Genomic DNA, 12,877 nt, shown 5'->3' with positions numbered 1-12,877 from the left:
AACAGCGGGATATTGATCTCGACATTCCTAAATGTTTCAAGGATTTCCTTGTCCTCTTTACCTCTTCGACACTGGTTGAATCGTTCGGGAAATGGAGGTTGAATTTTAGGCAATGGAGGCTTGGTCGACTGTTCGTCTTTTTGGGTTTTTCTGGGCAATTTCTTGGGCAAGATTCTGTCAGAATCGATTCCAAGATCTTTTCGCTTCGTAACGCCACCGCATTTGCATTTTGTCCGGGTTTGGTTACATTTGTGACGGCACTTCCTTGAGAGTTTAATTTCTCGATCGATGTGGTCAACTCTCGATAGACGCCTCGGTTTCTGTTGGAAATCCTTCATCTCCTTTTGGAAATTAAGATTTTCTTCTGAAAATCAAGAACATTAGTCGCTAACTTATTGACCATGGTTTCTAGAAAATTACGAACCTTGCGGTACATTATGGAAACCGATTTTGGTATGGTGATTATTTCGTAGATTAGCCCCATAACTTAAGTTAGGATGGTCCCTCCACCCTGGGTTGTAGGTATTAGCATAGGGGTCGTATTGCCTTTGTGGCGGCCCAGGGAAATTTCCCACAGCATCCAGATGGGCCGTGGTATCATCATACAAACTGGGACAAGCATCAGTTGCATGATCAGGTGTAGCACATATTCCGCATAACCGAGCTGTCTTTGCTTTTTCTGCAATAAGAGAGTTCATCATATTAGTAAGTCTATCAACTTTATCCTCTAAGGTTGAAGTATTGGCTCGGAACTGCTGAGAATTTGCAGCCATCGTGGAGATCAAGTCTCTCGCTTGATGAGGAGTCATGTTGACCAATGCTCCTCCACTAGCAGCGTCTACCATATTCATCTCCATGGGCTTCAAACCTTCGTAAAAGTATTGGAGGAGAGATTGCTCCGTTATACCATGTTGTGGACAGCTTGCACACAACTTCTTAAACCGCTCCCAATAATCATAAAGGGACTCAGCTTCTTTTTGCCTTATTCCAACGATCTCTCTTCTTAGCTCACCGCCGAGATGTTGAAAAACCTGCTTCGAAACAAACGAGATAGATCAGCCCAAGTTGTAATAGATCCAGGGGGTAAATAAAATAACCATTCCTTAGCAGAATCTGCTAGGGAGAAAGGGAAAGCACGTAATTTAATCGATCCTCGCCACCCCCGAGGTTTCATGCTAAGACAAACCATATGAAATTCTTTCGGATGCTTGTGGGGATTTTCATTTTGTAACCCACGAAAAGTTGGCAATAATGGATTAAACGACTTCAACTCAAAATCGGTATCCATAGTAGGATACGCGATGCACAATGGTGGTTGTTCTGTTTGAGACTTGACCGATTGTTCAATTGTTTGAGCCATTGGTTCGTGTGCTAAATTTGGGTTTTCGTTAACCTAGCGTTAAGCACTTCTTCCGGTGAGTCGACTTCTAATTTTTGCTTTCAAGTGTTCGAGTAGGATTTTCGTTAACCCTAGACTCACCTTAAATCGACTTCAATTTACGGCGTTGGATTACTTTGAGTTCCCACCACCGACGCTTTTTCAGTAACTTTGTCTCCTTGCGATTGGCTCTAGAAGTCTTCTCAATTTCTGAATCGAACGCAAGAGTACCTGGAGCAGATCTGGTCATAAGAAACAAAAAACAAGATTAGTACGTTGCTAGTCCCCGGCAACGGCGCCAAAATTTGATGTCGTTGAAAGCACCAAAATATCCTATCCCTAATAAATAATGAAAAGAATAGTAAAAGGAAGTAGGGTCAAATCCTCGTGGATTGGACTTGCAAAATATCTTGTTAGTGATATCCCAGGCAGAGTCTTGCCCAAGACAACCTGCGTTCCTGAAAAAAATAAAAACAATAGCAGAATTAAATTGTTGGATCTAGAAACGAAAAATAAAATAAAAATAGAATTAAGAATATTGAATTGAAAATTTGAGAAATTAAAAATAAAGTTAAGAGAAAGAAAATTCTTATGGGAGATTCCAGCCTCCAGTTGTCTCGTTCCGCCTTGGGTTCAATCCTCGGCTTTTAGATGATCCTTCCCAAACCAAATAAGCCAGTTATAGTGGAAGAGGACGCCTACGACCACCAGCTCCAATGATTTAGACTTACGATTTGATGGAACCTGACTCTAGCTAACAATCACTTCTGTGAGATCGTCTTATGCTAGATCAACGCTTCTCAATGGCGAATCCCACGCCATTTTGTCTCTTGGGCTCGCCAACCTCTGACGCAGTAAGCTAACGAACCGACTGTGCAACCTTCTCAAAACATACAAAGCGGCCGCCTTTGCATATGTTGAAAAACTTACTTCTTAAGGGACTTGGACGGAGCGTCACTACAGAAGTGTGAGAAACGATGAATACTCAAAGAAGAAGGCTAAGTACGGATTCTAAGCCTCAAGAACATTTTTGGGGATTTTTGACAACCTTCGGCTAGATGGGTTTAGTGGCTCATGATTGTGGTAGAAAAGAAAATAAATAAAATAAAAATAAAGGTTTTATTGAAAAGAAATATGAAAAGAACAAAAGCCTAGACTTTTGGGGAGAGAGTGTTTACAAAAAAAGAAAAAGATGAGATCCCCTTTTGAGTCACTTCACCCCCTATTTATAGTGCTAGGGGAGATATTCTAATTCTACTTAAATTCCTAAAAGATAAATACATTTAATTGAAGATAAATAAAGATAAAATAAAATCCTAAAAATAATCCTTAATAATTATCTCAATATTAATTATCCTAATATAATTAAAATAGAGTTTAATAAAATAAAATCTCTTCTTTTTGCATTTCAACCCTTGTGTCCTCCATGCTTGCACTTTTGGCACCAACTTTTCCTTGTGTCGCACATTGGCCCATTTTATCTCTAAATTCACGCTTTTGGCCCTTAATTTCACTTTTGCCTCAAATTTAGTCCCTATGAGATAAAAGATCATAAATAGCTCAAATTAGCAGGATCATACTCAGAATAAATACATAATTAATACATAAAAATACGTTATTCTAGAGTGTTATCAGATATTGATAGTGTGATGATGTTCCTCAACGATCCCAAGCTCGAGCAAGCTTTCAATATCTAAAAAACAACAACAAATAAAAATACAAAGTAAGCTTGGAAAGCTTAGTAAGCCATAAGCAAATAAATTAATACAAGAACATTCATAATTCAATTTGAAACAACCAAACCTAACTAATTCCATACATATATATAATGTCATTTCTCATAAAGTTCATATGATCACTAAAGTCATCAACACTTACCTTTTCTTTCAAAGTTCGTATAAACTTAATACTTACCTTAATCGTTTAAATCGAACTCACATTCGGTCTTGTCATGTCTTTGCCTGTAGAATCATTCGGAATCAAAAAGGATACACGAATAACTCAAAAAGCTCGTACAATGCCAACGTCCTAGACGTGGTCTTACATGTAACAAACAACGATGCCACAGTCCCGGACAGGGTCTTACACGTAATCATATACGATGCCAATGTCCTAGACATGGTCTTACACGTAAATCTCAAATCGATGCCAACGTCCCAGACGTGGTCTTACACAAAATCACATATCAGAACCCTATGGTTCGTGCAGGGCTTTCGGATGTCGTAATTCAATAATATCAAGCTCGTAAAGAATTTTCCCATGCATAAAATAATTCGGCATTTAAACATTTATTCACAAAAATTCAATTCAGCATTTATAATACATAAATATTCAAATTAACGACATTTATTTACTTATGAACTTACCTCGAACGAAGACGAACGAACCGGAACGACTATTCGACAACTTTAGATTTCCCCCGATCCAATTCCGATTTCCTCTTTTCTTGATCTAAATTAATAAAAATTTGACTTGTTTATTAACATATTCATTCATTTTCATCCATAAACACATAATTTGGGAAATTTGCACTTTAGACCCTAAAATTCACATTTTTCACAATTTAGTCCATATTTCACAAAACATAAAATACACATAATTTAATAATATCCTAGCTTGGTCGAATATTCCTTTAGCCCATATAAGCCTACATATTTCATTTATTTCACATTTTAGCCCCTCAATTTTTCATTTTCACAATTTAACCCAAAATACTCAAATTCATAAAAAATCTCAATACAAAACATATTAATCCAACACCTATCTTTAATAATTCATCAATTAACATCATTAAACTCACAAATTCATCAATGGATTAACTCACAATCTTCATCAAAATCAAAAATTGAGGCATGGGCTTAATAAAATGTTAAACAACAATCACAAAAACATAGAAATTATCAAAAATGGATCAAAACACATACCTTAATCACCAAAAATCAAGGCCGAACCCTAGCTTAATCTTTTTCTTCTATTTTCTTATTAATATCGACCAAAGATGGACATAATGGCCTAATTTCATACTTTTATTTTATTATTTCATTATTTAATTATACATTTCCCTTTTTAACCTTTATAGTTTCATTTAAAATCCACTAACCTTAGGCTTTTATGTCCATCCGTAAATTCAAAGGTATAATTTCAACATAAGGCCCCACATAATGAAAGCCATATCACTATAGTACTTTAACAAATAGCAAGTCACTTTTGTATTTTACGCGATTAAGTCTTTTTCACAATAAAGCACTCAAACGGATAAATTAAAGCACGAAAATTTCACACATGTCAATTCACGTACCATAAGCACAGAAAATAATATTAAAATATCTTTTTGACTCGAATTTGTGGTCTCGAAACCACTGTCCGACTAGGGTCTAAACTGGGCAGTTACATTAAAACCCCTATTATTGCATTAACTTGAGCTATGAATCCTCTTATTAGATTTGACTCTAATCCGGTAAATTTATGTCATCCTATTTTTAGGATTGCATGCAACTCCACTCAATTATGCAAAATCTACTCTTAAACAGGGTCTATTCCTCCTCTAATTTAAGCACATCAAACATGGATCAACAATCTGGAAATATCAGACCAAGAATTAAGCACACATAATTGAGAACAAGATATAAGTATTTATTTACGTAAAATAAAAATCAAACAACAGAATCTATCATAGGGTTCATCTTTCTTAGGTATTTAGAAAATTAGTTCAAGCTTGCAAATAAAAACATCCAAGATATAGTATAACCACAAGAAACAAAAAAAAAAATTCATGATAGCTTCCTAAGAAATCAAATGCAAATCTTTAATCTTGATGGAAATCTACTTTAGAATTGGCCTCAATGGTGTTTTTTGAGCTGTTTTTTTGAATATTCTATGACGGCTCCATCTTATTTTTTTTATTTTTATCATATATACATCTTATAATGCCGAAAAAAATCTAAAAATCACATTTTTTCGCTGTTCAAAGTGTAAATTCGCGCAATCGACATGGCCTTCCACATGGTCGTGTGGTTCACATGCCCGTTTGGCTAGACGGTGTGGAATGGTCAATCCGTGTGGCTCCTGTAGCTTGTTCCTATTTTTCAATTTTCGCTCGTTTTTGCTCTCAAATGCTCTATTAAGCATAAAAACATGAATTTGAAGGATTAGGAGTATAAAATTTACAATTAACATCGAATAATTATCCAAAAATGTATTAAGAATGAGGTTAAAATATGTTACTTTTAGCACTTATCAAATATCCCTAGACTTAAACATTTGCTTATCCTCAAGCAAAATCCTCAACCCACATTAAAGTTAGCTTCCCTCAATTTATTATTTTCATCGACAATGTATTAGGATAATTTACAGATAATCATGCATTGGAATTCACACTAAAATGACAGTAAACAACACAAGCAATCCAAGCAAAGAACTTTAAGTCTTAAAAACATTAGGCATCTCCTCTATCTCAATAATTACCTAAAATTTAAACTCAACAAGAATTAACATCCTTACTAAGGATTCACTCAAAGCACTCAAAGTGTTTAAGGTTCAAGTAATTTGCACTCAACAGTCAAACAAAAAAATGTTATTACTATTGGAAAACAAAAAAAAAATATAGACTTTTTCAACACCTTTTGAGCTCTAATTCATATAGTTTCGTAGTAATTTTTGTCAAAATTCATACTTTAATTATAAAATAATTAATTTGAACTTAAATTATTAACATATTGAATTTTAATTATTTTTATAAAAAATTTCACAAATTTGGTTTATTTTCGATAATTTTGTACAAAAGTGAAAACTGGCTCGACAGTCACCTCGAAAGGCTTGAACTATTGGGGCAATTTTCTGCATCAAGTGAATCAAGAGCAAGGCTAATTATTTTTTCCAGCCAAGGATGGTCCAATAATGATTATTATACATATTTTATAATTAATTTTGATCCAAAATTAATTAGGTTAAAAATTAATTATAAGCCTGAAGAAGAAAGTGGTCCAATTGTGCTAAGTAAAAGAGGATTGATCCAACAAGAAGGGGGCAGCCCAAACCGTCCATATAGCTGACCTAATCAGCTGATTTTAGCTATTTTTCACACTTGCAAAACAACCTTTGAACTTCTCCTAAATGCCATTCGACCCCTCCACTTTTCATGCATTTTACTTTTTGCCCCAAGCTAAAAATAGTAAGTTTGAATCACTCAAATTTGATCAATGCATGGCCGGCCAAGGGAAAGGGAGTGGCTGATAATTCTTTGCTATTTTAGCAACCAATCCCACCTATAAATACCCCTCTTCCCTTCCTCATTTTACACACATCTCTTCGTTTCTCTATTCCATTTCCTTCATTTTTTCCCATTTCATTTGTCCTCTTCCTTTGAATTGCATTCTGTTCACTTAAATTACTAAAATTCATGTTTGTGTTGTTATTAGGCCTTGGTAGATTGTTCAATTAAATAAAACCATGCATAAATTATACTTGCATTACAATTGTAAGGTAACGAATGAATTAATTATTAATCATATTGAAATTGTAATTAATTGACACAATATTTAATTGGTGCATATTTAATCTTCTAATGTAGGTGATGGTTAAATTAGAGATGGTATTAAGCGGTACATTAGCCTTGCATAACTTGCAAGATTATTGTGATTAAATTGTTTCAATATAGGAATATGTTGTTACCTCACTTAATCTTATACCGCTTATGAAAATTGATTAATTGTTTGAATTGACATTAGAGTATGTTCAAGAGATTAATTGATTTAGTAAGTATGTATGTGCATTAGTTAACAAAATACCAAGTTACCATAAAAATATTCGTAACAACATTAACATGGGTTTAATAATTCTAAGTTAAGGAATGTAATTGATCTAACACATTTATGTCATATTGATTAAACTTGTATTTTTAGAAATCGTGCATCGAAATTTTTACTTTTATTTTTCTTAGATTACTTAGTTAATTTTTAGTTTTTAAATCACTTCTTCAAATCAACATATTTTTCCTTCACCAAATTGTTTAAAGTTGCGTTTCATAAATATTTTCTTTCACAGTCCCTGTGTGTACGATAACTTGGCATTTACTTGTCACTTTATTAATTGTTAACGATTGTGTACACTTGTACATTTCTGTCGTTCCAACCATATGCTTGCTTGAAAATCAAATCTCCACCACTATATAAATGAGATGACACACCAATCAAGAGGTCTTACAAGGTTGTAATGGGGCTTAGGTTAAGGGTATGGATAAAGTCAGAAAAGTTGGTTACAATTGAGATTTGAGTTAATAAGTTACCAAACTAAAAAGACCAATTGTTAAATTAAAAGAATTCACATCAACAAGAAATAAATAAAGGAAGTAAGCTTTTCAACAGAAAATGAAACTAACAATTCTAGCTCAATCAAAATTTTTTAAATTTTTTTTCACTTTTTTTTCATTTCATTCTATTAAGAACAAGAAACTCAACAATACAAATGATGAAACATAGTTAGACAACTAACCAAATCAAATCTCGATAAAAAAGGAGTCAATAAAAGGATAATTTTACAATGTAGATATGGGTTATGGGTTAACATAAATGGGTGAGAAAAAAATGTGTTAGGATCAATGGTGTTTACTAGGGATAAGACAACAGGTAAACTGATTAAATGTTAGATGTGTTAAATCCTAAGTGCCTCTATCATCTCAATATATCAAATCACTAATGTGGTCTCGACATGTATAATCGAAGCGAGTTCTAGAATAACAAATCAAGTTGACATACTCACAACCAAAAATAAAATAAGCACGAAATAAAATATATACTCTATAGGCTCAAAAGCTCACAAAAAATTATGGTTTTAATGTCAAACTTGCAATTTCAAATTTCAAAATAATTCTTCAGTTTAGGGAGACAACCTAAAACAATAATTTCTAAAAAACGACTTATCGTACTTGACTCTATCGCGTCTTAAAGTATAAATCAAATAATACACAAAAAATCCACAAATTATTCCAAAACAAAATCACTAAAAACTCCAAATTAAACAAAATTAACTTTAATGATAAGTTTGAGAGAATTACTTAAACACAAACAATAATTTAGAGAATCTATCGTATAAACATCCTCCCTACACTTAAGATGTACATTCCCTCAATGTACAAACAAATATAAACCAATAAGCAAAATACCAAAAGGGAAAGAAAGAACTAAAACTGTCCTGAATTTGGATGAATTTTTCGGAATAGTGAAATCGAAATCGTAAGAGATTCTAAATGAAGTACATATTTTCGAGCACACTAATAAGAAAATAAACAAAAATAAAATAAGATAAAGAGATGACAAAACAAATAGAAAAACAACCGAAAAAAAGTGCATAATAAAATCAAATAAAACATATAAATATGAAAAATAAAATAAAAACAAATAAAAATAAAAGTACCAAAAAACAAAAACTAAATAAAATCACTTTGATTGAGGTAGGAAGGAAACAAAAGAAGAAGAAAAAAAAACTAGCTTTAAAGAAAAAAAAAAGGGAGGGGGACATGACTATGTGCTAGACCATGTGAGCCACACAGTCGTGTGGCTCACATGGCTGTGTAGCCAGACCGTGTATCTCTCTAAGGCCGTGTAGCCTATTCGAAAAATTTAAAATTTTGCTCCAATGTAGTGTGTCATACACAACTGTGTGTCATCACCTAGACCGTGTACTGTTGTCGTTTGCTTCTCCCACGCCTGTATACATGAACATGTGTGTAACAACCCATTTTTTAGTAGTGTTAGAAATAGTGGTTTTGGGGCCACAAATCTAACAAGTGAGTCCGTAAATATTATTATTTAATATTTACGAGTCAAATGTAGCAATATATTGGATTTTGATTTGATTATTTTTAATAAGTGAACAAATAATTAAGTACAAGTTTGTCCCTAAAGTTAAGTGGTCTTGGAAAATGAGGTTTTGGGACCTCATTTTCGTAGATCGAGCCTGTAAATATTTTTTATTAAATATTCCCTTATTATCACCTTAACTCGAGCTATGGATTCCCCTAGTAGATTTGACTTTAATCCAGGAGATTTTTGTCGTCCTATTTTTAGGATTGCATAGAACTCCACTCAATTACGCAAGATCTACTCTTAAATAGGGTTTATTCCTCCTCTGATTTAAGCTCATTAAACATGGATCAGTAGTCTAGAAATATCAATCCAAGAATTAAACACACATAATTGAGAACAAGATTCAAGCATTTATTTGCGTAAAATAAAAGTCAAACGACAGATTACATCATAGGGTTCATCTCCCCTAGGTATTTAGAAAATTAGTTCATGCTTGCAAATAAAAACATCCAAGATACAATATAACCACAAGAAATAAAGAAACTTATGATGACTTCTTAAGAAATCAAATGCAAATATTCAATATCTGCTTCAAAATTGGCTTCAATGATGTTTTCTGAGTTGTTTTCTTGAATATTCTATGACGATCCCTCCTATCTTTTTTTTTTGTCATATATACATCTTAGAATACCAGAAAAACTTAAAAATCACGTTTTTTTTTGCTATTCAGAGTGCAAATTTGCGCAATCGACATGGCCTACCACATTGTCGTGTGGTAGCCCGTGTGGTTTAAACGGCCGTTTGGCCAGGCCATGTGGAATGGGTCAACCTATGTGGCTCTTGTAGCTTGCTCTGATTTTTCAATTTTAGCTCATGTTGCTCCCAAATGCTGTATTAAGCATAAAAACATTAATTTAAAGGATTAGGAGTATAAAATTCATAATTAACATCGAATAATTATCCAAAAACGCATTAAGATGAGGTTAAAACATGTTACTTTTAGCATTTATCATTAGGCATAAAATAAAATAGTGTCTATATCTAAAAAAATGCAATTGAAACAGTTGTTAGAAAAGGACAGTTGCAATAGTTGTCGAACAACCAATTTCCAACTAGGAGCGAAACACAATGGAAGCCATACAAAGGCAAATATAATGGCAATCAACCATACCCAAAGTGGGTGAAGTCTCATAATACCAATGCAAGAAGCAAGGAAGTCTAAAAAATACTAGCACACATAATGAACATATTCCTAATCCTTTGTTTGATTTCCTTTAACATGAGTTTAATGGAAAAAAGGAAGGAACTTGCAGAAGGAAAGAAAAGGCCCCATTGAGAGCGATCTGAACATAACCACTCATGTTGTTGCAAAAACAAATGCCTACTTAAGTTTTTGTTAGGGACTTATTTTGGAAACAATCTGGTTCGAAAATAGTTTTCTTGCACAACATAAAAATAAAAAAATTGAAAAATCAAGCCGGTTTGTGATATTTATAGCAATTATTTTTTCCCAAAATAATATTTGTGCTTTGAGCAAGACGAATCTAGACGTTCCTAACTTTTAACCGAACGACCTTCTCTGCTATTCTCATCCCACGGACTGCTTCGAGTGTCGCCTCGAACAATTTTGAATCAAACACAAAACCATAAATAATTTTCTTGACTTTCAGTAGGAAAGTAAATCTCTCTCTTATAGAAATCGTTAGAATTGTTATTTCCGAAAAATATAATTTATACTTAGAAAGAAATTCTCACTATTTTCGGGTAGAATAACAATATCTTAAACTCGTGTGTAACTTGTATATTTTAGCCCTACGGTGCCATCTATTTATATGGAGAGGAAGTGACACCCTAGTTGAATTAGTAGAATACAAATAATACTTATTTAATAAAAAAAAACCCAAATCCCCTAGTTGAACTAGGAGAAATGGGCGACTAATAAGTTGTGTTTCCCCTTATATGTATTATGATAGGGATTTAAGCCTCTCATTTATTGGATGCAATTATATGTGCTTCCTATACTTTTAACTCAACGCTTTATAATTTAATCCAACCCAATATATGTTTTTCTATTTCTCAAATAAATATTATTTATTAAATTAATTTAAATGAATTAAATTTTCAAACTAAATAATTTTCTCAACCTAATTCTAATTTCGTTAAAACTATGACAACTTTACTGTAAAAGAATCTATGAGAAAATATATTTAATTTCTACATTGAGTAAATTCAAAATGACCAATTAATTTAATTCCATTTTTTAATTTCAATTAATTAAGTAATAATTCGAAAAATTTAAATGAATACTCAGGTTATTTCCATTGTAACATCCTGAGATAGGGTCTGGAAGCTTGGACTTTGCAAGCAGGGGGCTCGCCAGTGGTACAACGAATTGGTGTCCGCTAGAAGACTTTCAGTAGAGTTCGCCAGCAAGATCAGCGAGCAGTGTATGCCTAAAGACGTGGTAAGGTGTGTTCGCCATTTGAATTGGTGAGCTAGGGTTCGCTAGTTGACTTAGTGAATTGGGGTTCACTAGTATAAGTTGAGTTACACTTAAATTAGGAAGTTGACTTGTTTTCCAGTTAGGACACTATCCAAGCATGTAACCTTTTCCTAAGACAAATAGGGTATACGAAGAGTACTAAAACACTTAGTGTCTATAAATTAAGTCCTTCTCATAGAGAGTTCTCTCATCGGTTATTTTTTTTTTGTCAAGCCTTTGTTCTGAACCAAAATTCTTAGAAATCAAGGTAAGCCTCTGTTTTGTTAGGGTTAATTGTCCAGGAAACTAGGTTCACTCGTATGTTGAATATTGTGTGATTTGTTAAGTAATTTGTGCATGTTTTTGTATATTGCGAACCAGCTGGACCATCTACCAGCAAGAACAAAGAAAAGAAAAATCTGTTTAAATTCTCAGCTAATCAGTGAGTGTTCTGGGATCGCCATTTGTGTACGAACTATTGTGTTTTTAAGAACTTAGGGATTTAAAAAAAAAAAAACTAAATTCGAGGAGTAAACTTTTCTATAAACTCTATCTTCAAAATATGTGATTATATTTTTAAAAATATGTTTTATGTGTGGTTCTACGCGAGCTAATGTTTCAATAATTTCAAAGATAAATTTTAAAAACTTGATTTTACAATGCGAACTTCTTATGTGAAAACTATGTTGGATATGTTGGCATGGGAAAGGATTGATGATTAAATACGTATTAAAATTTGGAAGCAGCCTTTGAAGTTCCTTGCAATAATGATTGATCTCTCCAATTATTTGTCTTGGTTGGATAGGCACATTTTTCATCGTCATTTGACCTTATCAGGCAAATAAAAATAATGGGAAGAACCATTCATATCTTGGTTCATCATGATTAATTTATAATATAACCCCACAAATTATCACAACATTTATAACTACTTTACAATTTTCGGAATGTCTTTTAATTTATTTATTTTATTATTTGAGGGTGCTACAGACGAACAATCATTTTTAAACAAAAAGTTGATAATTTATTATTATTATTATTATTTTAACATAAGTTAAGTACGTTAACTAAAGGCCTTTGAACATCAGTTAGCTTTAAGAATATTTATCCAGAGAGTTTATTTTTCATTCTTTTCATATATAGCACAAATTTGATATTTAAAACATGAGATAATAATTTATTCTAAGAGATTCTAAAAAGGGTAAACTACAAAAA

The 12,877-nt window shown here is 32.8% G+C and overlaps 1 non-coding gene across 1 annotated transcript; it reads left to right on the top strand.

The window, feature by feature from the left end:
• The first annotated feature begins 903 nt into the window (after positions 1 to 903).
• On the top strand, positions 904 to 1,010 carry LOC128040244 (small nucleolar RNA R71). Its single transcript, XR_008194902.1, has one exon. It is a non-coding gene; the product is annotated as a small nucleolar RNA R71 (small nucleolar RNA).
• The last annotated feature ends 11,867 nt before the right edge of the window (positions 1,011 to 12,877 follow it).

Source organism: Gossypium raimondii, chromosome 3 (assembly GCF_025698545.1).
Source record: "Gossypium raimondii isolate GPD5lz chromosome 3, ASM2569854v1, whole genome shotgun sequence".
NCBI classification, from domain to species: Eukaryota; Viridiplantae; Streptophyta; class Magnoliopsida; order Malvales; family Malvaceae; genus Gossypium; species Gossypium raimondii.
This window is presented reverse-complemented; position numbering and strand designations above follow the sequence as displayed.